This window comes from Salminus brasiliensis, chromosome 18 (assembly GCF_030463535.1).
Source record: "Salminus brasiliensis chromosome 18, fSalBra1.hap2, whole genome shotgun sequence".
In the NCBI taxonomy this organism is placed as follows: Eukaryota; Metazoa; Chordata; class Actinopteri; order Characiformes; family Bryconidae; genus Salminus; species Salminus brasiliensis.
This window is the reverse complement of record NC_132895.1, coordinates 20,279,885-20,306,141: the sequence shown is the minus strand read 5'-3', so window position 1 is coordinate 20,306,141 and position 26,257 is coordinate 20,279,885. Positions and strand designations below refer to the sequence as shown.

Here is a 26,257-nt window from a genome sequence, read left to right as displayed (position 1 = left end):
CTAAACATACAATTTGACTTTTAGAAGAATGTCATTTGTACAAGCATTTCAAATGCCATTAGAAAGAAATAAGCATGGTAAAATCAAAGTATTTCATTTCTAATGAAAATTCTAAAAGAAATAATAAGAATCTTTTATTTTATTGTATTTCGTGGGAAAAACCTTTACTCCTTCAAATGGAATTTCTGATTTGAAATAGTTTGCAAAAAGAGCCGGTTTTCATAGCTCGAAATGGTCCTGATATGAAAGTGAAATGACTGTAGTTTACAGACGATGATTTAATGTTCGAAAGTTGCAGAAAAAGCATTGTTTCCGCCCGGTCTCGAACCGGGGACCTTTCGCGTGTTAGGCGAACGTGATAACCACTACACTACGGAATCCTCTGCCCGCCAGTTCCCTGTGAACCCTTCTTCAGCGGGAGGACTATTACAGGGCTTCATTATTACGGAGAAATATTGATGGGTGAAGTTTGGTCCTCACAGAGAGAACTGTACGTGTCAGACATTTGGTATGAAATCAGAAAGTTGGGCTACATTTCCCAGGTGTTCATTTATTCTTAAAGGTTTATTGTCAGACACTGTTGTTTCCCATATTGGACACATTTTTGCCGGGACAAGAGTAGAAGTTGTTTCGTGGAAAAACTGCTGAATCTTATTGGATAGACAGGAGTGTTGTTCTACAATTTAGAGTCATGTTGAGGGAACACATTAATCCAAGTGAAACGTTGGTGGTCCGTTCTGAGAACATATTTTTGTTAGCTGGAGCAATGCCAACCAGGATAAAACAGTTTTCTCACACTGATTTAAATCAAATAATATAAAGAAAGCCCAAATGTTTTGCTGTGGTGTTGCACAGTTGAACTTCAAAGCCTTGGAAGCATATATAGTTTCTGATTTCAATGCATTTTTTTCAGAAGTGTACGGGATCTGAATTTCCACTTCAGGTTTAGTCTGTAAGAGAGTTCGAAAAACATTGTTTCCGCCCGGTTTCGAACCGGGGACCTTTCGCGTGTGAGGCGAACGTGATAACCACTACACTACTGAAACTCTTGTAGTCTCAAAACCTATAGAACCCTGCTCAAGGAATAGCTCTGAAAAACTTTCACCATTACAAAGACATATTGACCGGAACAATTTTCGTCAGACACTTACAGGCTTTCATTAATACAGATTACAAGTTTACTATTTCATTGACTAAACATACAATTTGACTTTTAGAAGAATGTCATTTGTACAAGCATTTCAAATGCCATTAGAAAGAAATAAGCATGGTAAAATCAAAGTATTTCATTTCTAATGAAAATTCTAAAAGAAATAATAAGAATCTTTTATTTTATTGTATTTCGTGGGAAAAACCTTTACTCCTTCAAATGGAATTTCTGATTTGAAATAGTTTGCAAAAAGAGCACGGTTTTCATAGCTCGAAATGGTCCTGATATGAAAGTGAAATGACTGTAGTTTACAGACGATGATTTAATGTTCGAAAGTTGCAGAAAAAGCATTGTTTCCGCCCGGTCTCGAACCGGGGACCTTTCGCGTGTTAGGCGAACGTGATAACCACTACACTACGGAATCCTCTGCCCGCCAGTTCCCTGTGAACCCTTCTTCAGCGGGAGGACTATTACAGGGCTTCATTATTACGGAGAAATATTGATGGGTGAAGTTTGGTCCTCACAGAGAGAACTGTACGTGTCAGACATTTGGTATGAAATCAGAAAGTTGGGCTACATTTCCCAGGTGTTCATTTATTCTTAAAGGTTTATTGTCAGACACTGTTGTTTCCCATATTGGACACATTTTTGCCGGGACAAGAGTAGAAGTTGTTTCGTGGAAAAACTGCTGAATCTTATTGGATAGACAGGAGTGTTGTTCTACAATTTAGAGTCATGTTGAGGGAACACATTAATCCAAGTGAAACGTTGGTGGTCCGTTCTGAGAACATATTTTTGTTAGCTGGAGCAATGCCAACCAGGATAAAACAGTTTTCTCACACTGATTTAAATCAAATAATATAAAGAAAGCCCAAATGTTTTGCTGTGGTGTTGCACAGTTGAACTTCAAAGCCTTGGAAGCATATATAGTTTCTGATTTCAATGCATTTTTTTCAGAAGTGTACGGGATCTGAATTTCCACTTCAGGTTTAGTCTGTAAGAGAGTTCGAAAAACATTGTTTCCGCCTGGTTTCGAACCGGGGACCTTTCGCGTGTGAGGCGAACGTGATAACCACTACACTACGGAAACTCTTGTAGTCTCAAAAGCTATAGACCCCTGCTCAAGGAATAGCTCTGAAAAACTTTCACCATTACAAAGACATATTGACCGGAACAATTTTCGTCAGACACTTACAGGCTTTCATTAATACAGATTACAAGTTTACTATTTCATTGACTAAACATACAATTTGACTTTTAGAAGAATGTCATTTGTACAAGCATTTCAAATGCCATTAGAAAGAAATAAGCATGGTAAAATCAAAGTATTTCATTTCTAATGAAAATTCTAAAAGAAATAATAAGAATCTTTTATTTTATTGTATTTCGTGGGAAAAACCTTTACTCCTTCAAATGGAATTTCTGATTTGAAATAGTTTGCAAAAAGAGCACGGTTTTCATAGCTCGAAATGGTCCTGATATGAAAGTGAAATGACTGTAGTTTACAGACGATGATTTAATGTTCGAAAGTTGCAGAAAAAGCATTGTTTCCGCCCGGTCTCGAACCGGGGACCTTTCGCGTGTTAGGCGAACGTGATAACCACTACACTACGGAAACCTCTGCCCGCCAGTTCCCTGTGAACCCTTCTTCAGCGGGAGGACTATTACAGGGCTTCATTATTACAAAGAAATATTGATGGGTGAAGTTTGGTCCTCACAGAGAGAACTGTACGTGTCAGACATTTGGTATGAAATCAGAAAGTTGGGCTACATTTCCCAGGTGTTCATTTATTCTTAAAGGTTTATTGTCAGACACTGTTGTTTCCCATATTGGACACATTTTTGCCGGGACAAGAGTAGAAGTTGTTTCGTGGAAAAACTGCTGAATCTTATTGGATAGACAGGAGTGTTGTTCTACAATTTAGAGTCATGTTGAGGGAACACATTAATCCAAGTGAAACGTTGGTGGTCCGTTCTGAGAACATATTTTTGTTAGCTGGAGCAATGCCAACCAGGATAAAACAGTTTTCTCACACTGATTTAAATCAAATAATATAAAGAAAGCCCAAATGTTTTACAGTTGAACTTCAAAGCCTTGGAAGCATATATAGTTTCTGATTTCAATGCATTTTTTTCAGAAGTGTACGGGATCTGAATTTCCACTTCAGGTTTAGTCTGTAAGAGAGTTCGAAAAACATTGTTTCCGCCCGGTTTCGAACCGGGGACTTTTCGCGTGTGAGGCGAACGTGATAACCACTACACTACGGAAACTCTTGTAGCTTCAAAAGCTATAGACCCCTGCTCAAGGAATAGCTCTGAAAAACTTTCACCATTACAAAGACATATTGACCGGAACAATTTTCGTCAGACACTTACAGGCTTTCATTAATACAGATTACAAGTTTACTATTTCATTGACTAAACATACAATTTGACTTTTAGAAGAATGTCATTTGTACAAGCATTTCAAATGCCATTAGAAAGAAATAAGCATGGTAAAATCAAAGTATTTCATTTCTAATGAAAATTCAAAAAGAATTAATAAGAATCTTTTATTTTATTGTATTTCGTGGGAAAAACCTTTACTCCTTCAAATGGAATTTCTGATTTGAAATAGTTTGCAAGAAGAGCACGGTTTTCATAGCTCGAAATGGTCCTGATATGAATGTGAAATGACTGTAGTTTACAGACGACGAGTTAATGTTCGAAAGTTGCAGAATAAGCATTGTTTCCGCCCGGTCTCGAACCGGGGACCTTTCGCGTGTTAGGCGAACGTGATAACCACTACACTACGGAAACCTCTGCCCGCCAGATCCCTGTGAACCCTTCTTCAGCGGGAGGACTATTACAGGGCTTCATTATTACGGAGAAATATTGATGGGTGAAGTTTGGTCCTCACAGAGAGAACTGTACATGTCAGACATTTGGTATGAAATCAGAAAGTTGGGCTACATTTCCCAGGTGTTCATTTATTCTTAAAGGTTTATTGTCAGACACTGTTGTTTCCCATATTGGACACATTTTTGCCGGGACAAGAGTAGAAGTTGTTTCGTGGAAAAACTGCTGAATCTTATTGGATAGACAGGAGTGTTGTTCTACAATTTAGAGTCATGTTGAGGGAACACATTAATCCAAGTGAAACGTTGGTGGTCCGTTCTGAGAACATATTTTTGTTAGCTGGAGCAATGCCAACCAGGATAAAACAGTTTTCTCACACTGATTTAAATCAAATAATATAAAGAAAGCCCAAATGTTTTGCTGTGGTGTTGCACAGTTGAACTTCAAAGCCTTGGAAGCATATATAGTTTCTGATTTCAATACATTTTTTTCAGAAGTGTACGGGATCTGAATTTCCACTTCAGGTTTAGTCTGTAAGAGAGTTCGAAAAACATTGTTTCCGCCCGGTTTCGAAACGGGGACCTTTCGCGTGTGAGGCGAATGTGATAACCACTACACTACGGAAACTCTTGCAGCCTCAAAAGCTATAGACCCCTGCTCAAGGAATAGCTCTGAAAAACTTTCACCATTACAAAGACATATTGACCGGAACAATTTTCGTCAGACACTTACAGGCTTTCATTAATACAGATTACAAGTTTACTATTTCATTGACTAAACATACAATTTGACTTTTAGAAGAATGTCATTTGTACAAGCATTTCAAATGCCATTAGAAAGAAATAAGCATGGTAAAATCAAAGTATTTCATTTCTAATGAAAATTCTAAAAGAAATAATAAGAATCTTTTATTTTATTGTATTTCGTGGGAAAAACCTTTACTCCTTCAAATGGAATTTCTGATTTGAAATAGTTTGCAAAAAGAGCACGGTTTTCATAGCTCGAAATGGTCCTGATATGAAAGTGAAATGACTGTAGTTTACAGACGATGAGTTAATGTTCGAAAGTTGCAGAATAAGCATTGTTTCCGCCCGGTCTCGAACCGGGGACCTTTCGCGTGTTAGGCGAACGTGATAACCACTACACTACGGAAACCTCGGCCCGACAGATCCCTGTGAACCCTTCTTCAGCGGGAGGACTATTACAGGGCTTCATTATTACGGAGAAATATTGATGGGTGAAGTTTGGTCCTCACAGAGAGAACTGTACGTGTCAGACATTTGGTATGAAATCAGAAAGTTGGGCTACATTTCCCAGGTGTTCATTTATTCTTAAAGGTTTATTGTCAGACACTGTTGTTTCCCATATTGGACACATTTTTGCCGGGACAAGAGTAGAAGTTGTTTCGTGGAAAAACTGCTGAATCTTATTGGATAGACAGGAGTGTTGTTCTACAATTTAGAGTCATGTTGAGGGAACACATTAATCCAAGTGAAACGTTGGTGGTCCGTTCTGAGAACATATTTTTGTTAGCTGGAGCAATGCCAACCAGGATAAAACAGTTTTCTCACACTGATTTAAATCAAATAATATAAAGAAAGCCCAAATGTTTTGCTGTGGTGTTGCACAGTTGAACTTCAAAGCCTTGGAAGCATATATAGTTTCTGATTTCAATGCATTTTTTTCAGAAGTGTACGGGATCTGAATTTCCACTTCAGGTTTAGTCTGTAAGAGAGTTCGAAAAACATTGTTTCCGCCCGGTTTCGAACCGGGGACCTTTCGCGTGTGAGGCGAACGTGATAACCACTACACTACGGAAACTCTTGTAGTCTCAAAAGCTATAGAACCCTGCTCAAGGAATAGCTCTGAAAAACTTTCACCATTACAAAGACATATTGACCGGAACAATTTTCGTCAGACACTTACAGGCTTTCATTAATACAGATTACAAGTTTACTATTTCATTGACTAAACATACAATTTGACTTTTAGAAGAATGTCATTTGTACAAGCATTTCAAATGCCATTAGAAAGAAATAAGCATGGTAAAATCAAAGTATTTCATTTCTAATGAAAATTCTAAAAGAAATAATAAGAATCTTTTATTTTATTGTATTTCGTGGGAAAAACCTTTACTCCTTCAAATGGAATTTCTGATTTGAAATAGTTTGCAAAAAGAGCACGGTTTTCATAGCTCGAAATGGTCCTGATATGAAAGTGAAATGACTGTAGTTTACAGACGATGATTTAATGTTCGAAAGTTGCAGAAAAAGCATTGTTTCCGCCCGGTCTCGAACCGGGGACCTTTCGCGTGTTAGGCGAACGTGATAACCACTACACTACGGAAACCTCTGCCCGCCATTTCCCTGTGAACCCTTCTTCAGCGGGAGGACTATTACAGGGCTTCATTATTACGGAGAAATATTGATGGGTGAAGTTTGGTCCTCACAGAGAGAACTGTACGTGTCAGACATTTGGTATGAAATCAGAAAGTTGGGCTACATTTCCCAGGTGTTCATTTATTCTTAAAGGTTTATTGTCAGACACTGTTGTTTCCCATATTGGACACATTTTTGCCGGGACAAGAGTAGAAGTTGTTTCGTGGAAAAACTGCTGAATCTTATTGGATAGACAGGAGTGTTGTTCTACAATTTAGAGTCATGTTGAGGGAACACATTAATCCAAGTGAAACGTTGGTGGTCCGTTCTGAGAACATATTTTTGTTAGCTGGAGCAATGCCAACCAGGATAAAACAGTTTTCTCACACTGATTTAAATCAAATAATATAAAGAAAGCCCAAATGTTTTACAGTTGAACTTCAAAGCCTTGGAAGCATATATAGTTTCTGATTTCAATGCATTTTTTTCAGAAGTGTACGGGATCTGAATTTCCACTTCAGGTTTAGTCTGTAAGAGAGTTCGAAAAACATTGCTTCCGCCCGGTTTCGAACCGGGGACCTTTCGCATGTGAGGCGAACGTGATAACCACTACACTACGGAAACCTCTGCCCGCCAGATCCCTGTGAACCCTTCTTCAGCGGGAGGACTATTACAGGGCTTCATTATTACGGAGAAATATTGATGGGTGAAGTTTGGTCCTCACAGAGAGAACTGTACGTGTCAGACATTTGGTATGAAATCAGAAAGTTGGGCTACATTTCCCAGGTGTTCATTTATTCTTAAAGGTTTATTGTCAGACACTGTTGTTTCCCATATTGGACACATTTTTGCCGGGACAAGAGTAGAAGTTGTTTCGTGGAAAAACTGCTGAATCTTATTGGATAGACAGGAGTGTTGTTCTACAATTTAGAGTCATGTTGAGGGAACACATTAATCCAAGTGAAACGTTGGTGGTCCGTTCTGAGAACATATTTTTGTTAGCTGGAGCAATGCCAACCAGGATAAAACAGTTTTCTCACACTGATTTAAATCAAATAATATAAAGAAAGCCCAAATGTTTTACAGTTGAACTTCAAAGCCTTGGAAGCATATATAGTTTCTGATTTCAATGCATTTTTTTCAGAAGTGTACGGGATCTGAATTTCCACTTCAGGTTTAGTCTGTAAGAGAGTTCGAAAAACATTGCTTCCGCCCGGTTTCGAACCGGGGACCTTTCGCGTGTGAGGCGAACGTGATAACCACTACACTACGGAAACTCTTGTAGCTTCAAAAACTATAGACCCCTGCTCAAGGAATAGCTCTGAAAAACTTTCACCATTACAAAGACATATTGACCGGAACAATTTTCGTCAGACACTTACAGGCTTTCATTAATACAGATTACAAGTTTACTATTTCATTGACTAAACATACAATTTGACTTTTAGAAGAATGTCATTTGTACAAGCATTTCAAATGCCATTAGAAAGAAATAAGCATGGTAAAATCAAAGTATTTCATTTCTAATGAAAATTCAAAAAGAATTAATAAGAATCTTTTATTTTATTGTATTTCGTGGGAAAAACCTTTACTCCTTCAAATGGAATTTCTGATTTGAAATAGTTTGCAAGAAGAGCACGTTTTTCATAGCTCGAAATGGTCCTGATATGAAAGTGAAATGACTGTAGTTTACAGACGATGAGTTAATGTTCGAAAGTTGCAGAAAAAGCATTGTTTCCGCCCGGTCTCGAACCGGGGACCTTTCGCGTGTTAGGCGAACGTGATAACCACTACACTACGGAAACCTCTGCCCGCCAGATCCCTGTGAACCCTTCTTCAGCGGGAGGACTATTACAGGGCTTCATTATTACGGAGAAATATTGATGGGTGAAGTTTGGTCCTCACAGAGAGAACTGTACGTGTCAGACATTTGGTATGAAATCAGAAAGTTGGGCTACATTTCCCAGGTGTTCATTTATTCTTAAAGGTTTATTGTCAGACACTGTTGTTTCCCATATTGGACACATTTTTGCCGGGACAAGAGTAGAAGTTGTTTCGTGGAAAAACTGCTGAATCTTATTGGATAGACAGGAGTGTTGTTCTACAATTTAGAGTCATGTTGAGGGAACACATTAATCCAAGTGAAACGTTGGTGGTCCGTTCTGAGAACATATTTTTGTTAGCTGGAGCAATGCCAACCAGGATAAAACAGTTTTCTCACACTGATTTAAATCAAATAATATAAAGAAAGCCCAAATGTTTTACAGTTGAACTTCAAAGCCTTGGAAGCATATATAGTTTCTGATTTCAATGCATTTTTTTCAGAAGTGTACGGGATCTGAATTTCCACTTCAGGTTTAGTCTGTAAGAGAGTTCGAAAAACATTGCTTCCGCCCGGTTTCGAACCGGGGACCTTTCGCGTGTGAGGCGAACGTGATAACCACTACACTACGGAAACTCTTGTAGCTTCAAAAGCTATAGACCCCTGCTCAAGGAATAGCTCTGAAAAACTTTCACCATTACAAAGACATATTGACCGGAACAATTTTCGTCAGACACTTACAGGCTTTCATTAATACAGATTACAAGTTTACTATTTCATTGACTAAACATACAATTTGACTTTTAGAAGAATGTCATTTGTACAAGCATTTCAAATGCCATTAGAAAGAAATAAGCATGGTAAAATCAAAGTATTTCATTTCTAATGAAAATTCAAAAAGAATTAATAAGAATCTTTTATTTTATTGTATTTCGTGGGAAAAACCTTTACTCCTTCAAATGGAATTTCTGATTTGAAATAGTTTGCAAGAAGAGCACGTTTTTCATAGCTCGAAATGGTCCTGATATGAAAGTGAAATGACTGTAGTTTACAGACGATGAGTTAATGTTCGAAAGTTGCAGAATAAGCATTGTTTCCGCCCGGTCTCGAACCGGGGACCTTTCGCGTGTTAGGCGAACGTGATAACCACTACACTACGGAAACCTCTGCCCGCCAGATCCCTGTGAACCCTTCTTCAGCGGGAGGACTATTACAGGGCTTCATTATTACGGAGAAATATTGATGGGTGAAGTTTGGTCCTCACAGAGAGAACTGTACGTGTCAGACATTTGGTATGAAATCAGAAAGTTGGGCTACATTTCCCAGGTGTTCATTTATTCTTAAAGGTTTATTGTCAGACACTGTTGTTTCCCATATTGGACACATTTTTGCCGGGACAAGAGTAGAAGTTGTTTCGTGGAAAAACTGCTGAATCTTATTGGATAGACAGGAGTGTTGTTCTACAATTTAGAGTCATGTTGAGGGAACACATTAATCCAAGTGAAACGTTGGTGGTCCGTTCTGAGAACATATTTTTGTTAGCTGGAGCAATGCCAACCAGGATAAAACAGTTTTCTCACACTGATTTAAATCAAATAATATAAAGAAAGCCCAAATGTTTTGCTGTGGTGTTGCACAGTTGAACTTCAAAGCCTTGGAAGCATATATAGTTTCTGATTTCAATGCATTTTTTTCAGAAGTGTACGGGATCTGAATTTCCACTTCAGGTTTAGTCTGTAAGAGAGTTCGAAAAACATTGTTTCCGCCCGGTTTCGAACCGGGGACCTTTCGCGTGTGAGGCGAACGTGATAACCACTACACTACGGAAACTCTTGTAGTCTCAAAAGCTATAGAACCCTGCTCAAGGAATAGCTCTGAAAAACTTTCACCATTACAAAGACATATTGACCGGAACAATTTTCGTCAGACACTTACAGGCTTTCATTAATACAGATTACAAGTTTACTATTTCATTGACTAAACATACAATTTGACTTTTAGAAGAATGTCATTTGTACAAGCATTTCAAATGCCATTAGAAAGAAATAAGCATGGTAAAATCAAAGTATTTCATTTCTAATGAAAATTCTAAAAGAAATAATAAGAATCTTTTATTTTATTGTATTTCGTGGGAAAAACCTTTACTCCTTCAAATGGAATTTCTGATTTGAAATAGTTTGCAAAAAGAGCACGGTTTTCATAGCTCGAAATGGTCCTGATATGAAAGTGAAATGACTGTAGTTTACAGACGATGATTTAATGTTCGAAAGTTGCAGAAAAAGCATTGTTTCCGCCCGGTCTCGAACCGGGGACCTTTCGCGTGTTAGGCGAACGTGATAACCACTACACTACGGAAACCTCTGCCCGCCAGTTCCCTGTGAACCCTTCTTCAGCGGGAGGACTATTACAGGGCTTCATTATTACGGAGAAATATTGATGGGTGAAGTTTGGTCCTCACAGAGAGAACTGTACGTGTCAGACATTTGGTATGAAATCAGAAAGTTGGGCTACATTTCCCAGGTGTTCATTTATTCTTAAAGGTTTATTGTCAGACACTGTTGTTTCCCATATTGGACACATTTTTGCCGGGACAAGAGTAGAAGTTGTTTCGTGGAAAAACTGCTGAATCTTATTGGATAGACAGGAGTGTTGTTCTACAATTTAGAGTCATGTTGAGGGAACACATTAATCCAAGTGAAACGTTGGTGGTCCGTTCTGAGAACATATTTTTGTTAGCTGGAGCAATGCCAACCAGGATAAAACAGTTTTCTCACACTGATTTAAATCAAATAATATAAAGAAAGCCCAAATGTTTTGCTGTGGTGTTGCACAGTTGAACTTCAAAGCCTTGGAAGCATATATAGTTTCTGATTTCAATGCATTTTTTTCAGAAGTGTACGGGATCTGAATTTCCACTTCAGGTTTAGTCTGTAAGAGAGTTCGAAAAACATTGTTTCCGCCCGGTTTCGAACCGGGGACCTTTCGCGTGTGAGGCGAACGTGATAACCACTACACTACGGAAACTCTTGTAGTCTCAAAACCTATAGAACCCTGCTCAAGGAATAGCTCTGAAAAACTTTCACCATTACAAAGACATATTGACCGGAACAATTTTCGTCAGACACTTACAGGCTTTCATTAATACAGATTACAAGTTTACTATTTCATTGACTAAACATACAATTTGACTTTTAGAAGAATGTCATTTGTACAAGCATTTCAAATGCCATTAGAAAGAAATAAGCATGGTAAAATCAAAGTATTTCATTTCTAATGAAAATTCTAAAAGAAATAATAAGAATCTTTTATTTTATTGTATTTCGTGGGAAAAACCTTTACTCCTTCAAATGGAATTTCTGATTTGAAATAGTTTGCAAAAAGAGCACGGTTTTCATAGCTCGAAATGGTCCTGATATGAAAGTGAAATGACTGTAGTTTACAGACGATGATTTAATGTTCGAAAGTTGCAGAAAAAGCATTGTTTCCGCCCGGTCTCGAACCGGGGACCTTTCGCGTGTTAGGCGAACGTGATAACCACTACACTACGGAAACCTCTGCCCGCCAGATCCCTGTGAACCCTTCTTCAGCGGGAGGACTATTACAGGGCTTCATTATTACGGAGAAATATTGATGGGTGAAGTTTGGTCCTCACAGAGAGAACTGTACGTGTCAGACATTTGGTATGAAATCAGAAAGTTGGGCTACATTTCCCAGGTGTTCATTTATTCTTAAAGGTTTATTGTCAGACACTGTTGTTTCCCATATTGGACACATTTTTGCCGGGACAAGAGTAGAAGTTGTTTCGTGGAAAAACTGCTGAATCTTATTGGATAGACAGGAGTGTTGTTCTACAATTTAGAGTCATGTTGAGGGAACACATTAATCCAAGTGAAACGTTGGTGGTCCGTTCTGAGAACATATTTTTGTTAGCTGGAGCAATGCCAACCAGGATAAAACAGTTTTCTCACACTGATTTAAATCAAATAATATAAAGAAAGCCCAAATGTTTTGCTGTGGTGTTGCACAGTTGAACTTCAAAGCCTTGGAAGCATATATAGTTTCTGATTTCAATGCATTTTTTTCAGAAGTGTACGGGATCTGAATTTCCACTTCAGGTTTAGTCTGTAAGAGAGTTCGAAAAACATTGTTTCCGCCCGGTTTCGACATCCCAAGGACTGTTTTGTAAGAGCAATCTATCGTTAGACGAGAAAATCAGGGGAGAGCGCGAACGCAGAAAGTTGGGCTACATTTCCCAGGTGTTCATTTATTCTTAAAGGTTTATTGTCAGACACTGTTGTTTCCCATATTGGACACATTTTTGCCGGGACAAGAGTAGAAGTTGTTTCGTGGAAAAACTGCTGAATCTTATTGGATAGACAGGAGTGTTGTTCTACAATTTAGAGTCATGTTGAGGGAACACATTAATCCAAGTAAAACGTTGGTGGTCCGTTCTGAGAACATATTTTTGTTAGCTGGAGCAATGCCAACCAGGATAAAACAGTTTTCTCACACTGATTTAAATCAAATAATATAAAGAAAGCCCAAATGTTTTACAGTTGAACTTCAAAGCCTTGGAAGCATATATAGTTTCTGATTTCAATGCATTTTTTTCAGAAGTGTACGGGATCTGAATTTCCACTTCAGGTTTAGTCTGTAAGAGAGTTCGAAAAACATTGTTTCCGCCCGGTTTCGAACCGGGGACCTTTCGCGTGTGAGGCGAACGTGATAACCACTACACTACGGAAACTCTTGCAGCCTCAAAAGCTATAGACCCCTGCTCAAGGAATAGCTCTGAAAAACTTTCACCATTCCAAAGACATATTGACCGGAACAATTTTCGTCAGACACTTACAGGCTTTCATTAATACAGATTACAAGTTTACTATTTCATTGACTAAACATACAATTTGACTTTTAGAAGAATGTCATTTGTACAAGCATTTCAAATGCCATTAGAAAGAAATAAGCATGGTAAAATCAAAGTATTTCATTTCTAATGAAAATTCTAAAAGAAATAATAAGAATCTTTTATTTTATTGTATTTCGTGGGAAAAACCTTTACTCCTTCAAATGGAATTTCTGATTTGAAATAGTTTGCAAAAAGAGCACGGTTTTCATAGCTCGAAATGGTCCTGATATGAAAGTGAAATGACTGTAGTTTACAGACGATGAGTTAATGTTCGAAAGTTGCAGAATAAGCATTGTTTCCGCCCGGTCTCGAACCGGGGACCTTTCGCGTGTTAGGCGAACGTGATAACCACTACACTAGGGAAACCTCTGTCCGCCAGATCCCTGTGAACCCTTCTTCAGCGGGAGGACTATTACAGGGCTTCATTATTACGGAGAAATATTGATGGGTGAAGTTTGGTCCTCACAGAGAGAACTGTACGTGTCAGACATTTGGTATGAAATCAGAAAGTTGGGCTACATTTCCCAGGTGTTCATTTATTCTTAAAGGTTTATTGTCAGACACTGTTGTTTCCCATATTGGACACATTTTTGCCGGGACAAGAGTAGAAGTTGTTTCGTGGAAAAACTGCTGAATCTTATTGGATAGACAGGAGTGTTGTTCTACAATTTAGAGTCATGTTGAGGGAACACATTAATCCAAGTGAAACGTTGGTGGTCCGTTCTGAGAACATATTTTTGTTAGCTGGAGCAATGCCAACCAGGATAAAACAGTTTTCTCACACTGATTTAAATCAAATAATATAAAGAAAGCCCAAATGTTTTACAGTTGAACTTCAAAGCCTTGGAAGCATATATAGTTTCTGATTTCAATGCATTTTTTTTCAGAAGTGTACGGGATCTGAATTTCCACTTCAGGTTTAGTCTGTAAGAGAGTTCGAAAAACATTGTTTCCGCCCGGTTTCGAACCGGGGACCTTTCGCGTGTGAGGCGAACGTGATAACCACTACACTACGGAAACTCTTGCAGCCTCAAAAGCTATAGACCCCTGCTCAAGGAATAGCTCTGAAAAACTTTCACCATTCCAAAGACATATTGACCGGAACAATTTTCGTCAGACACTTACAGGCTTTCATTAATACAGATTACAAGTTTACTATTTCATTGACTAAACATACAATTTGACTTTTAGAAGAATGTCATTTGTACAAGCATTTCAAATGCCATTAGAAAGAAATAAGCATGGTAAAATCAAAGTATTTCATTTCTAATGAAAATTCTAAAAGAAATAATAAGAATCTTTTATTTTATTGTATTTCGTGGGAAAAACCTTTACTCCTTCAAATGGAATTTCTGATTTGAAATAGTTTGCAAAAAGAGCACGGTTTTCATAGCTCGAAATGGTCCTGATATGAAAGTGAAATGACTGTAGTTTACAGACGATGAGTTAATGTTCGAAAGTTGCAGAATAAGCATTGTTTCCGCCCGGTCTCGAACCGGGGACCTTTCGCGTGTTAGGCGAACGTGATAACCACTACACTACGGAAACCTCTGCCCGCCAGATCCCTGTGAACCCTTCTTCAGCGGGAGGACTATTACAGGGCTTCATTATTACGGAGAAATATTGATGGGTGAAGTTTGGTCCTCACAGAGAGAACTGTACGTGTCAGACATTTGGTATGAAATCAGAAAGTTGGGCTACATTTCCCAGGTGTTCATTTATTCTTAAAGGTTTATTGTCAGACACTGTTGTTTCCCATATTGGACACATTTTTGCCGGGACAAGAGTAGAAGTTGTTTCGTGGAAAAACTGCTGAATCTTATTGGATAGACAGGAGTGTTGTTCTACAATTTAGAGTCATGTTGAGGGAACACATTAATCCAAGTGAAACGTTGGTGGTCCGTTCTGAGAACATATTTTTGTTAGCTGGAGCAATGCCAACCAGGATAAAACAGTTTTCTCACACTGATTTAAATCAAATAATATAAAGAAAGCCCAAATGTTTTGCTGTGGTGTTGCACAGTTGAACTTCAAAGCCTTGGAAGCATATATAGTTTCTGATTTCAATGCATTTTTTTCAGAAGTGTACGGGATCTGAATTTCCACTTCAGGTTTAGTCTGTAAGAGAGTTCGAAAAACATTGTTTCCGCCCGGTTTCGAACCGGGGACCTTTCGCGTGTGAGGCGAACGTGATAACCACTACACTACGGAAACTCTTGTAGTCTCAAAACCTATAGAACCCTGCTCAAGGAATAGCTCTGAAAAACTTTCACCATTACAAAGACATATTGACCGGAACAATTTTCGTCAGACACTTACAGGCTTTCATTAATACAGATTACAAGTTTACTATTTCATTGACTAAACATACAATTTGACTTTTAGAAGAATGTCATTTGTACAAGCATTTCAAATGCCATTAGAAAGAAATAAGCATGGTAAAATCAAAGTATTTCATTTCTAATGAAAATTCTAAAAGAAATAATAAGAATCTTTTATTTTATTGTATTTCGTGGGAAAAACCTTTACTCCTTCAAATGGAATTTCTGATTTGAAATAGTTTGCAAAAAGAGCACGGTTTTCATAGCTCGAAATGGTCCTGATATGAAAGTGAAATGACTGTAGTTTACAGACGATGATTTAATGTTCGAAAGTTGCAGAAAAAGCATTGTTTCCGCCCGGTCTCGAACCGGGGACCTTTCGCGTGTTAGGCGAACGTGATAACCACTACACTACGGAAACCTCTGCCCGCCAGTTCCCTGTGAACCCTTCTTCAGCGGGAGGACTATTACAGGGCTTCATTATTACGGAGAAATATTGATGGGTGAAGTTTGGTCCTCACAGAGAGAACTGTACGTGTCAGACATTTGGTATGAAATCAGAAAGTTGGGCTACATTTCCCAGGTGTTCATTTATTCTTAAAGGTTTATTGTCAGACACTGTTGTTTCCCATATTGGACACATTTTTGCCGGGACAAGAGTAGAAGTTGTTTCGTGGAAAAACTGCTGAATCTTATTGGATAGACAGGAGTGTTGTTCTACAATTTAGAGTCATGTTGAGGGAACACATTAATCCAAGTGAAACGTTGGTGGTCCGTTCTGAGAACATATTTTTGTTAGCTGGAGCAATGCCAACCAGGATAAAACAGTTTTCTCACACTGATTTAAATCAAATAATATAAAGAAAGCCCAAATGTTTTACAGTTGAACTTCAAAGCCTTGGAAGCATATATAGTTTCTGATTTCAATGCATTTTTTTCAGAAGTGTACGGGATCTGAATTTCCACTTCAGGTTTAGTCTGTAAGAGAGTTCGAAAAACATTGTTTCCGCCCGGTTTCGAACCGGGGACCTTTCGCGTGTGAGGCGAACGTGATAACCACTACACTACGGAAACTCTTGTAGCTTCAAAAGCTATAGACCCCTGCTCAAGGAATAGCTCTGAAAAACTTTCACCATTACAAAGACATATTGACCGGAACAATTTTCGTCAGACACTTACAGGCTTTCATTAATACAGATTACAAGTTTACTATTTCATTGACTAAACATACAATTTGACTTTTAGAAGAATGTCATTTGTACAAGCATTTCAAATGCCATTAGAAAGAAATAAGCATGGTAAAATCAAAGTATTTCATTTCTAATGAAAATTCAAAAAGAATTAATAAGAATCTTTTATTTTATTGTATTTCGTGGGAAAAACCTTTACTCCTTCAAATGGAATTTCTGATTTGAAATAGTTTGCAAGAAGAGCACGGTTTTCATAGCTCGAAATGGTCCTGATATGAAAGTGAAATGACTGTAGTTTACAGACGATGAGTTAATGTTCGAAAGTTGCAGAATAAGCATTGTTTCCGCCCGGTCTCGAACCGGGGACCTTTCGCGTGTTAGGCGAACGTGATAACCACTACACTAGGGAAACCTCTGCCCGCCAGATCCCTGTGAACCCTTCTTCAGCGGGAGGACTATTACAGGGCTTCATTATTACGGAGAAATATTGATGGGTGAAGTTTGGTCCTCACAGAGAGAACTGTACGTGTCAGACATTTGGTATGAAATCAGAAAGTTGGGCTACATTTCCCAGGTGTTCATTTATTCTTAAAGGTTTATTGTCAGACACTGTTGTTTCCCATATTGGACACATTTTTGCCGGGACAAGAGTAGAAGTTGTTTCGTGGAAAAACTGCTGAATCTTATTGGATAGACAGGAGTGTTGTTCTACAATTTAGAGTCATGTTGAGGGAACACATTAATCCAAGTGAAACGTTGGTGGTCCGTTCTGAGAACATATTTTTGTTAGCTGGAGCAATGCCAACCAGGATAAAACAGTTTTCTCACACTGATTTAAATCAAATAATATAAAGAAAGCCCAAATGTTTTACAGTTGAACTTCAAAGCCTTGGAAGCATATATAGTTTCTGATTTCAATGCATTTTTTTCAGAAGTGTACGGGATCTGAATTTCCACTTCAGGTTTAGTCTGTAAGAGAGTTCGAAAAACATTGTTTCCGCCCGGTTTCGACATCCCAAGGACTGTTTTGTAAGAGCAATCTATCGTTAGACGAGAAAATCAGGGGAGAGCGCGAACGCAGAAAGTTGGGCTACATTTCCCAGGTGTTCATTTATTCTTAAAGGTTTATTGTCAGACACTGTTGTTTCCCATATTGGACACATTTTTGCCGGGACAAGAGTAGAAGTTGTTTCGTGGAAAAACTGCTGAATCTTATTGGATAGACAGGAGTGTTGTTCTACAATTTAGAGTCATGTTGAGGGAACACATTAATCCAAGTGAAACGTTGGTGGTCCGTTCTGAGAACATATTTTTGTTAGCTGGAGCAATGCCAACCAGGATAAAACAGTTTTCTCACACTGATTTAAATCAAATAATATAAAGAAAGCCCAAATGTTTTACAGTTGAACTTCAAAGCCTTGGAAGCATATATAGTTTCTGATTTCAATGCATTTTTTTCAGAAGTGTACGGGATCTGAATTTCCACTTCAGGTTTAGTCTGTAAGAGAGTTCGAAAAACATTGTTTCCGCCCGGTTTCGAACCGGGGACCTTTCGCGTGTGAGGCGAACGTGATAACCACTACACTACGGAAACTCTTGCAGCCTCAAAAGCTATAGACCCCTGCTCAAGGAATAGCTCTGAAAAACTTTCACCTTTACAAAGACATATTAACCGGAACAATTTTTGTCAGACACTTACAGGCTTTCATTAATACAGATTACAAGTTTACTATTTCATTGACTAAACATACAATTTGACTTTTAGAAGAATGTCATTAGTACAAGCATTTCAAATGCCATTAGAAAGAAATAAGCATGGTAAAATCAAAGTATTTCATTTCTAATGAAAATTCTAAAAGAAATAATAAGAATCTTTTATTTTATTGTATTTCGTGGGAAAAACCTTTACTCCTTCAAATGGAATTTCTGATTTGAAATAGTTTGCAAAAAGAGCACGGTTTTCATAGCTCGAAATGGTCCTGATATGAAAGTGAAATGACTGTAGTTTACAGACGATGATTTAATGTTCGAAAGTTGCAGAAAAAGCATTGTTTCCGCCCGGTCTCGAACCGGGGACCTTTCGCGTGTTAGGCGAACGTGATAACCACTACACTACGGAAACCTCTGCCCGCCAGTTCCCTGTGAACCCTTCTTCAGCGGGAGGACTATTACAGGGCTTCATTATTACGGAGAAATATTGATGGGTGAAGTTTGGTCCTCACAGAGAGAACTGTACGTGTCAGACATTTGGTATGAAATCAGAAAGTTGGGCTACATTTCCCAGGTGTTCATTTATTCTTAAAGGTTTATTGTCAGACACTGTTGTTTCCCATATTGGACACATTTTTGCCGGGACAAGAGTAGAAGTTGTTTCGTGGAAAAACTGCTGAATCTTATTGGATAGACAGGAGTGTTGTTCTACAATTTAGAGTCATGTTGAGGGAACACATTAATCCAAGTGAAACGTTGGTGGTCCGTTCTGAGAACATATTTTTGTTAGCTGGAGCAATGCCAACCAGGATAAAACAGTTTTCTCACACTGATTTAAATCAAATAATATAAAGAAAGCCCAAATGTTTTACAGTTGAACTTCAAAGCCTTGGAAGCATATATAGTTTCTGATTTCAATGCATTTTTTTCAGAAGTGTACGGGATCTGAATTTCCACTTCAGGTTTAGTCTGTAAGAGAGTTCGAAAAACATTGTTTCCGCCCGGTTTCGAACCGGGGACCTTTCGCGTGTGAGGCGAACGTGATAACCACTACACTACGGAAACTCTTGTAGCTTCAAAAGCTATAGACCCCTGCTCAAGGAATAGCTCTGAAAAACTTTCACCATTACAAAGACATATTGACCGGAACAATTTTCGTCAGACACTTACAGGCTTTCATTAATACAGATTACAAGTTTACTATTTCATTGACTAAACATACAATTTGACTTTTAGAAGAATGTCATTTGTACAAGCATTTCAAATGCCATTAGAAAGAAATAAGCATGGTAAACTCAAAGTATTTCATTTCTAATGAAAATTCAAAAAGAATTAATAAGAATCTTTTATTTTATTGTATTTCGTGGGAAAAACCTTTACTCCTTCAAATGGAATTTCTGATTTGAAATAGTTTGCAAGAAGAGCACGGTTTTCATAGCTCGAAATGGTCCTGATATGAAAGTGAAATGACTGTAGTTTACAGACGATGAGTTAATGTTCGAAAGTTGCAGAATAAGCATTGTTTCCGCCCGGTCTCGAACCGGGGACCTTTCGCGTGTTAGGCGAACGTGATAACCACTACACTAGGGAACCCTCTGCCCGCCAGATCCCTGTGAACCCTTCTTCAGCGGGAGGACTATTACAGGGCTTCATTATTACGGAGAAATATTGATGGGTGAAGTTTGGTCCTCACAGAGAGAACTGTACGTGTCAGACATTTGGTATGAAATCAGAAAGTTGGGCTACATTTCCCAGGTGTTCATTTATTCTTAAAGGTTTATTGTCAGACACTGTTGTTTCCCATATTGGACACATTTTTGCCGGGACAAGAGTAGAAGTTGTTTCGTGGAAAAACTGCTGAATCTTATTGGATAGACAGGAGTGTTGTTCTACAATTTAGAGTCATGTTGAGGGAACACATTAATCCAAGTGAAACGTTGGTGGTCCGTTCTGAGAACATATTTTTGTTAGCTGGAGCAATGCCAACCAGGATAAAACAGTTTTCTCACACTGATTTAAATCAAATAATATAAAGAAAGCCCAAATGTTTTGCTGTGGTGTTGCACAGTTGAACTTCAAAGCCTTGGAAGCATATATAGTTTCTGATTTCAATGCATTTTTTTCAGAAGTGTACGGGATCTGAATTTCCACTTCAGGTTTAGTCTGTAAGAGAGTTCGAAAAACATTGTTTCCGCCCGGTTTCGACATCCCAAGGACTGTTTTGTAAGAGCAATCTATCGTTAGACGAGAAAATCAGGGGAGAGCGCGAACGCAGAAAGTTGGGCTACATTTCCCAGGTGTTCATTTATTCTTAAAGGTTTATTGTCAGACACTGTTGTTTCCCATATTGGACACATTTTTGCCGGGACAAGAGTAGAAGTTGTTTCGTGGAAAAACTGCTGAATCTTATTGGATAGACAGGAGTGTTGTTCTACAATTTAGAGTCATGTTGAGGGAACACATTAATCCAAGTGAAACGTTGGTGGTCCGTTCTGAGAACATATTTTTGTTAGCTGGAGCAATGCCAACCAGGATAAAACAGTTTTCTCACACTGATTTAAATCAAATAATATAAAGAAAGCCCAAATGTTTTACAGTTGAACTTCAAAGCCTTGGAAGCATATATAGTTTCTGATTTCAATGCATTTTTTTCAGAAGTGTACGGGATCTGAATTTCCACTTCAGGTTTAGTCTGTAAGAGAGTTCGAAAAACATTGTTTCCGCCCGGTTTCGAACCGGGGACCTTTCGCGTGTGAGGCGAACGTGATAACCACTACACTACGGAAACTCTTGTAGCTTCAAAAGCTATAGACCCCTGCTCAAGGAATAGCTCTGAAAAACTTTCACCATTACAAAGACATATTGACCGGAACAATTTTCGTCAGACACTTACAGGCTTTCATTAATACAGATTACAAGTTTACTATTTCATTGACTAAACATACAATTTGACTTTTAGAAGAATGTCATTTGTACAAGCATTTCAAATGCCATTAGAAAGAAATAAGCATGGTAAAATCAAAGTATTTCATTTCTAATGAAAATTCAAAAAGAATTAATAAGAATCTTTTATTTTATTGTATTTCGTGGGAAAAACCTTTACTCCTTCAAATGGAATTTCTGATTTGAAATAGTTTGCAAGAAGAGCACGGTTTTCATAGCTCGAAATGGTCCTGATATGAAAGTGAAATGACTGTAGTTTACAGACGATGAGTTAATGTTCGAAAGTTGCAGAATAAGCATTGTTTCCGCCCGGTCTCGAACCGGGGACCTTTCGCGTGTTAGGCGAACGTGATAACCACTACACTAGGGAACCCTCTGCCCGCCAGATCCCTGTGAACCCTTCTTCAGCGGGAGGACTATTACAGGGCTTCATTATTACGGAGAAATATTGATGGGTGAAGTTTGGTCCTCACAGAGAGAACTGTACGTGTCAGACATTTGGTATGAAATCAGAAAGTTGGGCTACATTTCCCAGGTGTTCATTTATTCTTAAAGGTTTATTGTCAGACACTGTTGTTTCCCATATTGGACACATTTTTGCCGGGACAAGAGTAGAAGTTGTTTCGTGGAAAAACTGCTGAATCTTATTGGATAGACAGGAGTGTTGTTCTACAATTTAGAGTCATGTTGAGGGAACACATTAATCCAAGTGAAACGTTGGTGGTCCGTTCTGAGAACATATTTTTGTTAGCTGGAGCAATGCCAACCAGGATAAAACAGTTTTCTCACACTGATTTAAATCAAATAATATAAAGAAAGCCCAAATGTTTTGCTGTGGTGTTGCACAGTTGAACTTCAAAGCCTTGGAAGCATATATAGTTTCTGATTTCAATGCATTTTTTTCAGAAGTGTACGGGATCTGAATTTCCACTTCAGGTTTAGTCTGTAAGAGAGTTCGAAAAACATTGTTTCCGCCCGGTTTCGACATCCCAAGGACTGTTTTGTAAGAGCAATCTATCGTTAGACGAGAAAATCAGGGGAGAGCGCGAACGCAGAAAGTTGGGCTACATTTCCCAGGTGTTCATTTATTCTTAAAGGTTTATTGTCAGACACTGTTGTTTCCCATATTGGACACATTTTTGCCGGGACAAGAGTAGAAGTTGTTTCGTGGAAAAACTGCTGAATCTTATTGGATAGACAGGAGTGTTGTTCTACAATTTAGAGTCATGTTGAGGGAACACATTAATCCAAGTGAAACGTTGGTGGTCCGTTCTGAGAACATATTTTTGTTAGCTGGAGCAATGCCAACCAGGATAAAACAGTTTTCTCACACTGATTTAAATCAAATAATATAAAGAAAGCCCAAATGTTTTACAGTTGAACTTCAAAGCCTTGGAAGCATATATAGTTTCTGATTTCAATGCATTTTTTTCAGAAGTGTACGGGATCTGAATTTCCACTTCAGGTTTAGTCTGTAAGAGAGTTCGAAAAACATTGTTTCCGCCCGGTTTCGAACCGGGGACCTTTCGCGTGTGAGGCGAACGTGATAACCACTACACTACGGAAACTCTTGTAGCTTCAAAAGCTATAGACCCCTGCTCAAGGAATAGCTCTGAAAAACTTTCACCATTACAAAGACATATTGACCGGAACAATTTTCGTCAGACACTTACAGGCTTTCATTAATACAGATTACAAGTTTACTATTTCATTGACTAAACATACAATTTGACTTTTAGAAGAATGTCATTTGTACAAGCATTTCAAATGCCATTAGAAAGAAATAAGCATGGTAAAATCAAAGTATTTCATTTCTAATGAAAATTCAAAAAGAATTAATAAGAATCTTTTATTTTATTGTATTTCGTGGGAAAAACCTTTACTCCTTCAAATGGAATTTCTGATTTGAAATAGTTTGCAAGAAGAGCACGGTTTTCATAGCTCGAAATGGTCCTGATATGAAAGTGAAATGACTGTAGTTTACAGACGATGAGTTAATGTTCGAAAGTTGCAGAATAAGCATTGTTTCCGCCCGGTCTCGAACCGGGGACCTTTCGCGTGTTAGGCGAAAGTGATAACCACTACACTAGGGAAACCTCTGCCCGCCAGATCCCTGTGAACCCTTCTTCAGCGGGAGGACTATTACAGGGCTTCATTATTACGGAGAAATATTGATGGGTGAAGTTTGGTCCTCACAGAGAGAACTGTACGTGTCAGACATTTGGTATGAAATCAGAAAGTTGGGCTACATTTCCCAGGTGTTCATTTATTCTTAAAGGTTTATTGTCAGACACTGTTTTTTCCCATATTGGACACATTTTTGCCGGGACAAGAGTAGAAGTTGTTTCGTGGAAAAACTGCTGAATCTTATTGGATAGACAGGAGTGTTGTTCTACAATTTAGAGTCATGTTGAGGGAACACATTAATCCAAGTGAAACGTTGGTGGTCCGTTCTGAGAACATATTTTTGTTAGCTGGAGCAATGCCAACCAGGATAAAACAGTTTTCTCACACTGATTTAAATCAAATAATATAAAGAAAGCCCAAATGTTTTGCTGTGGTGTTGCACAGTTGAACTTCAAAACCTTGGAAGCATATATAGTTTCTGATTTCAATGCATTTTTTTCAGAAGTGTACGGGATCTGAATTTCCACTTCAGGTTTAGTCTGTAAGAGAGTTCGAAAAACATTGTTTCCGCCCGGTTTCGAACCGGGGACCTTTCGCGTGTGAGGCGAACGTGATAACCACTACACTACGGAAACTCTTGTAGTCTCAAAAGCTATAGATCCCTGCTCAAGGAATAGCTCTGAAAAACTTTCACCATTACAAAGACATATTGACCGGAACAATTTTCGTCAGACACTTACAGGCTTTCATTAATACAGATTACAAGTTTACTATTTCATTGACTAAACATACAATTTGACTTTTAGAAGAATGTCATTTGTACAAGCATTTCAAATGCCATTAGAAAGAAATAAGCATGGTAAAATCAAAGTATTTCATTTCTAATGAAAATTCTAAAAGAAATAATAAGAATCTTTTATTTTATTGTATTTCGTGGGAAAAACCTTTACTCCTTCAAATGGAATTTCTGATTTGAAATAGTTTGCAAAAAGAGCACGGTTTTCATAGCTCGAAATGGTCCTGATATGAAAGTGAAATGACTGTAGTTTACAGACGATGATTTAATGTTCGAAAGTTGCAGAAAAAGCATTGTTTCCGCCCGGTCTCGAACCGGGGACCTTTCGCGTGTTAGGCGAACGTGATAACCACTACACTACGGAAACCTCTGCCCGCCAGTTCCCTGTGAACCCTTCTTCAGCGGGAGGACTATTACAGGGCTTCATTATTACGGAGAAATATTGATGGGTGAAGTTTGGTCCTCACAGAGAGAACTGTACGTGTCAGACATTTGGTATGAAATCAGAAAGTTGGGCTACATTTCCCAGGTGTTCATTTATTCTTAAAGGTTTATTGTCAGACACTGTTGTTTCCCATATTGGACACATTTTTGCCGGGACAAGAGTAGAAGTTGTTTCGTGGAAAAACTGCTGAATCTTATTGGATAGACAGGAGTGTTGTTCTACAATTTAGAGTCATGTTGAGGGAACACATTAATCCAAGTGAAACGTTGGTGGTCCGTTCTGAGAACATATTTTTGTTAGCTGGAGCAATGCCAACCAGGATAAAACAGTTTTCTCACACTGATTTAAATCAAATAATATAAAGAAAGCCCAAATGTTTTACAGTTGAACTTCAAAGCCTTGGAAGCATATATAGTTTCTGATTTCAATGCATTTTTTTCAGAAGTGTACGGGATCTGAATTTCCACTTCAGGTTTAGTCTGTAAGAGAGTTCGAAAAACATTGTTTCCGCCCGGTTTCGAACCGGGGACCTTTCGCGTGTGAGGCGAACGTGATAACCACTACACTACGGAAACTCTTGTAGTCTCAAAAGCTATAGATCCCTGCTCAAGGAATAGCTCTGAAAAACTTTCACCATTACAAAGACATATTGACCGGAACAATTTTCGTCAGACACTTACAGGCTTTCATTAATACAGATTACAAGTTTACTATTTCATTGACTAAACATACAATTTGACTTTTAGAAGAATGTCATTTGTACAAGCATTTCAAATGCCATTAGAAAGAAATAAGCATGGTAAAATCAAAGTATTTCATTTCTAATGAAAATTCAAAAAGAATTAATAAGAATCTTTTATTTTATTGTATTTCGTGGGAAAAACCTTTACTCCTTCAAATGGAATTTCTGATTTGAAATAGTTTGCAAGAAGAGCACGGTTTTCATAGCTCGAAATGGTCCTGATATGAAAGTGAAATGACTGTAGTTTACAGACGATGATTTAATGTTCGAAAGTTGCAGAATAAGCATTGTTTCCGCCCGGTCTCGAACCGGGGACCTTTCGCGTGTTAGGCGAACGTGATAACCACTACACTACGGAAACCTCTGCCCGCCAGCTCCCTGTGAACCCTTCTTCAGCGGGAGGACTATTACAGGGCTTCATTATTACGGAGAAATATTGATGGGTGAAGTTTGGTCCTCACAGAGAGAACTGTACGTGTCAGACATTTGGTATGAAATCAGAAAGTTGGGCTACATTTCCCAGGTGTTCATTTATTCTTAAAGGTTTATTGTCAGACACTGTTGTTTCCCATATTGGACACATTTTTGCCGGGACAAGAGTAGAAGTTGTTTCGTGGAAAAACTGCTGAATCTTATTGGATAGACAGGAGTGTTGTTCTACAATTTAGAGTCATGTTGAGGGAACACATTAATCCAAGTGAAACGTTGGTGGTCCGTTCTGAGAACATATTTTTGTTAGCTGGAGCAATGCCAACCAGGATAAAACAGTTTTCTCACACTGATTTAAATCAAATAATATAAAGAAAGCCCAAATGTTTTGCTGTGGTGTTGCACAGTTGAACTTCAAAGCCTTGGAAGCATATATAGTTTCTGATTTCAATGCATT

The 26,257-nt window shown here is 38.3% G+C and overlaps 40 non-coding genes across 40 annotated transcripts; all 40 read right to left on the bottom strand.

Annotated features, from left to right (window-relative positions):
* Window positions 1-307: 307 nt before the first annotated feature.
* trnav-aac (transfer RNA valine (anticodon AAC)) lies at window positions 308-380 on the bottom strand. The gene has a single exon. It is a non-coding gene; the product is annotated as a tRNA-Val (tRNA).
* A 593-nt stretch (window positions 381-973) lies between these two features.
* trnav-cac (transfer RNA valine (anticodon CAC)) lies at window positions 974-1,046 on the bottom strand. The gene has a single exon. It is a non-coding gene; the product is annotated as a tRNA-Val (tRNA).
* A 455-nt stretch (window positions 1,047-1,501) lies between these two features.
* Window positions 1,502-1,574, bottom strand: trnav-aac (transfer RNA valine (anticodon AAC)). The gene has a single exon. It is a non-coding gene; the product is annotated as a tRNA-Val (tRNA).
* Window positions 1,575-2,167: 593 nt separating this feature from the next.
* Window positions 2,168-2,240, bottom strand: trnav-cac (transfer RNA valine (anticodon CAC)). Its single transcript has one exon. It is a non-coding gene; the product is annotated as a tRNA-Val (tRNA).
* A 455-nt stretch (window positions 2,241-2,695) lies between these two features.
* On the bottom strand, window positions 2,696-2,768 carry trnav-aac (transfer RNA valine (anticodon AAC)). The gene has a single exon. It is a non-coding gene; the product is annotated as a tRNA-Val (tRNA).
* A 580-nt stretch (window positions 2,769-3,348) lies between these two features.
* On the bottom strand, window positions 3,349-3,421 carry trnav-cac (transfer RNA valine (anticodon CAC)). The gene has a single exon. It is a non-coding gene; the product is annotated as a tRNA-Val (tRNA).
* A 455-nt stretch (window positions 3,422-3,876) lies between these two features.
* On the bottom strand, window positions 3,877-3,949 carry trnav-aac (transfer RNA valine (anticodon AAC)). Its single transcript has one exon. It is a non-coding gene; the product is annotated as a tRNA-Val (tRNA).
* A 593-nt stretch (window positions 3,950-4,542) lies between these two features.
* Window positions 4,543-4,615, bottom strand: trnav-cac (transfer RNA valine (anticodon CAC)). The gene has a single exon. It is a non-coding gene; the product is annotated as a tRNA-Val (tRNA).
* Window positions 4,616-5,070: 455 nt separating this feature from the next.
* trnav-aac (transfer RNA valine (anticodon AAC)) lies at window positions 5,071-5,143 on the bottom strand. Its single transcript has one exon. It is a non-coding gene; the product is annotated as a tRNA-Val (tRNA).
* Window positions 5,144-5,736: 593 nt separating this feature from the next.
* trnav-cac (transfer RNA valine (anticodon CAC)) lies at window positions 5,737-5,809 on the bottom strand. Its single transcript has one exon. It is a non-coding gene; the product is annotated as a tRNA-Val (tRNA).
* A 455-nt stretch (window positions 5,810-6,264) lies between these two features.
* trnav-aac (transfer RNA valine (anticodon AAC)) lies at window positions 6,265-6,337 on the bottom strand. Its single transcript has one exon. It is a non-coding gene; the product is annotated as a tRNA-Val (tRNA).
* A 580-nt stretch (window positions 6,338-6,917) lies between these two features.
* On the bottom strand, window positions 6,918-6,990 carry trnav-cac (transfer RNA valine (anticodon CAC)). Its single transcript has one exon. It is a non-coding gene; the product is annotated as a tRNA-Val (tRNA).
* A 580-nt stretch (window positions 6,991-7,570) lies between these two features.
* Window positions 7,571-7,643, bottom strand: trnav-cac (transfer RNA valine (anticodon CAC)). Its single transcript has one exon. It is a non-coding gene; the product is annotated as a tRNA-Val (tRNA).
* Window positions 7,644-8,098: 455 nt separating this feature from the next.
* trnav-aac (transfer RNA valine (anticodon AAC)) lies at window positions 8,099-8,171 on the bottom strand. The gene has a single exon. It is a non-coding gene; the product is annotated as a tRNA-Val (tRNA).
* Window positions 8,172-8,751: 580 nt separating this feature from the next.
* Window positions 8,752-8,824, bottom strand: trnav-cac (transfer RNA valine (anticodon CAC)). Its single transcript has one exon. It is a non-coding gene; the product is annotated as a tRNA-Val (tRNA).
* Window positions 8,825-9,279: 455 nt separating this feature from the next.
* trnav-aac (transfer RNA valine (anticodon AAC)) lies at window positions 9,280-9,352 on the bottom strand. The gene has a single exon. It is a non-coding gene; the product is annotated as a tRNA-Val (tRNA).
* A 593-nt stretch (window positions 9,353-9,945) lies between these two features.
* Window positions 9,946-10,018, bottom strand: trnav-cac (transfer RNA valine (anticodon CAC)). Its single transcript has one exon. It is a non-coding gene; the product is annotated as a tRNA-Val (tRNA).
* Window positions 10,019-10,473: 455 nt separating this feature from the next.
* On the bottom strand, window positions 10,474-10,546 carry trnav-aac (transfer RNA valine (anticodon AAC)). The gene has a single exon. It is a non-coding gene; the product is annotated as a tRNA-Val (tRNA).
* A 593-nt stretch (window positions 10,547-11,139) lies between these two features.
* Window positions 11,140-11,212, bottom strand: trnav-cac (transfer RNA valine (anticodon CAC)). Its single transcript has one exon. It is a non-coding gene; the product is annotated as a tRNA-Val (tRNA).
* Window positions 11,213-11,667: 455 nt separating this feature from the next.
* trnav-aac (transfer RNA valine (anticodon AAC)) lies at window positions 11,668-11,740 on the bottom strand. Its single transcript has one exon. It is a non-coding gene; the product is annotated as a tRNA-Val (tRNA).
* A 1,122-nt stretch (window positions 11,741-12,862) lies between these two features.
* trnav-cac (transfer RNA valine (anticodon CAC)) lies at window positions 12,863-12,935 on the bottom strand. The gene has a single exon. It is a non-coding gene; the product is annotated as a tRNA-Val (tRNA).
* Window positions 12,936-13,390: 455 nt separating this feature from the next.
* On the bottom strand, window positions 13,391-13,463 carry trnav-aac (transfer RNA valine (anticodon AAC)). Its single transcript has one exon. It is a non-coding gene; the product is annotated as a tRNA-Val (tRNA).
* Window positions 13,464-14,044: 581 nt separating this feature from the next.
* trnav-cac (transfer RNA valine (anticodon CAC)) lies at window positions 14,045-14,117 on the bottom strand. Its single transcript has one exon. It is a non-coding gene; the product is annotated as a tRNA-Val (tRNA).
* A 455-nt stretch (window positions 14,118-14,572) lies between these two features.
* On the bottom strand, window positions 14,573-14,645 carry trnav-aac (transfer RNA valine (anticodon AAC)). The gene has a single exon. It is a non-coding gene; the product is annotated as a tRNA-Val (tRNA).
* A 593-nt stretch (window positions 14,646-15,238) lies between these two features.
* Window positions 15,239-15,311, bottom strand: trnav-cac (transfer RNA valine (anticodon CAC)). The gene has a single exon. It is a non-coding gene; the product is annotated as a tRNA-Val (tRNA).
* Window positions 15,312-15,766: 455 nt separating this feature from the next.
* Window positions 15,767-15,839, bottom strand: trnav-aac (transfer RNA valine (anticodon AAC)). The gene has a single exon. It is a non-coding gene; the product is annotated as a tRNA-Val (tRNA).
* A 580-nt stretch (window positions 15,840-16,419) lies between these two features.
* trnav-cac (transfer RNA valine (anticodon CAC)) lies at window positions 16,420-16,492 on the bottom strand. The gene has a single exon. It is a non-coding gene; the product is annotated as a tRNA-Val (tRNA).
* Window positions 16,493-16,947: 455 nt separating this feature from the next.
* On the bottom strand, window positions 16,948-17,020 carry trnav-aac (transfer RNA valine (anticodon AAC)). The gene has a single exon. It is a non-coding gene; the product is annotated as a tRNA-Val (tRNA).
* Window positions 17,021-18,129: 1,109 nt separating this feature from the next.
* Window positions 18,130-18,202, bottom strand: trnav-cac (transfer RNA valine (anticodon CAC)). The gene has a single exon. It is a non-coding gene; the product is annotated as a tRNA-Val (tRNA).
* A 455-nt stretch (window positions 18,203-18,657) lies between these two features.
* trnav-aac (transfer RNA valine (anticodon AAC)) lies at window positions 18,658-18,730 on the bottom strand. The gene has a single exon. It is a non-coding gene; the product is annotated as a tRNA-Val (tRNA).
* A 580-nt stretch (window positions 18,731-19,310) lies between these two features.
* On the bottom strand, window positions 19,311-19,383 carry trnav-cac (transfer RNA valine (anticodon CAC)). Its single transcript has one exon. It is a non-coding gene; the product is annotated as a tRNA-Val (tRNA).
* Window positions 19,384-19,838: 455 nt separating this feature from the next.
* On the bottom strand, window positions 19,839-19,910 carry trnav-aac (transfer RNA valine (anticodon AAC)). The gene has a single exon. It is a non-coding gene; the product is annotated as a tRNA-Val (tRNA).
* Window positions 19,911-21,033: 1,123 nt separating this feature from the next.
* trnav-cac (transfer RNA valine (anticodon CAC)) lies at window positions 21,034-21,106 on the bottom strand. The gene has a single exon. It is a non-coding gene; the product is annotated as a tRNA-Val (tRNA).
* A 455-nt stretch (window positions 21,107-21,561) lies between these two features.
* Window positions 21,562-21,633, bottom strand: trnav-aac (transfer RNA valine (anticodon AAC)). The gene has a single exon. It is a non-coding gene; the product is annotated as a tRNA-Val (tRNA).
* A 1,123-nt stretch (window positions 21,634-22,756) lies between these two features.
* On the bottom strand, window positions 22,757-22,829 carry trnav-cac (transfer RNA valine (anticodon CAC)). Its single transcript has one exon. It is a non-coding gene; the product is annotated as a tRNA-Val (tRNA).
* A 455-nt stretch (window positions 22,830-23,284) lies between these two features.
* Window positions 23,285-23,357, bottom strand: trnav-aac (transfer RNA valine (anticodon AAC)). The gene has a single exon. It is a non-coding gene; the product is annotated as a tRNA-Val (tRNA).
* A 593-nt stretch (window positions 23,358-23,950) lies between these two features.
* Window positions 23,951-24,023, bottom strand: trnav-cac (transfer RNA valine (anticodon CAC)). The gene has a single exon. It is a non-coding gene; the product is annotated as a tRNA-Val (tRNA).
* A 455-nt stretch (window positions 24,024-24,478) lies between these two features.
* Window positions 24,479-24,551, bottom strand: trnav-aac (transfer RNA valine (anticodon AAC)). Its single transcript has one exon. It is a non-coding gene; the product is annotated as a tRNA-Val (tRNA).
* A 580-nt stretch (window positions 24,552-25,131) lies between these two features.
* Window positions 25,132-25,204, bottom strand: trnav-cac (transfer RNA valine (anticodon CAC)). Its single transcript has one exon. It is a non-coding gene; the product is annotated as a tRNA-Val (tRNA).
* A 455-nt stretch (window positions 25,205-25,659) lies between these two features.
* trnav-aac (transfer RNA valine (anticodon AAC)) lies at window positions 25,660-25,732 on the bottom strand. The gene has a single exon. It is a non-coding gene; the product is annotated as a tRNA-Val (tRNA).
* Window positions 25,733-26,257: the final 525 nt, after the last annotated feature.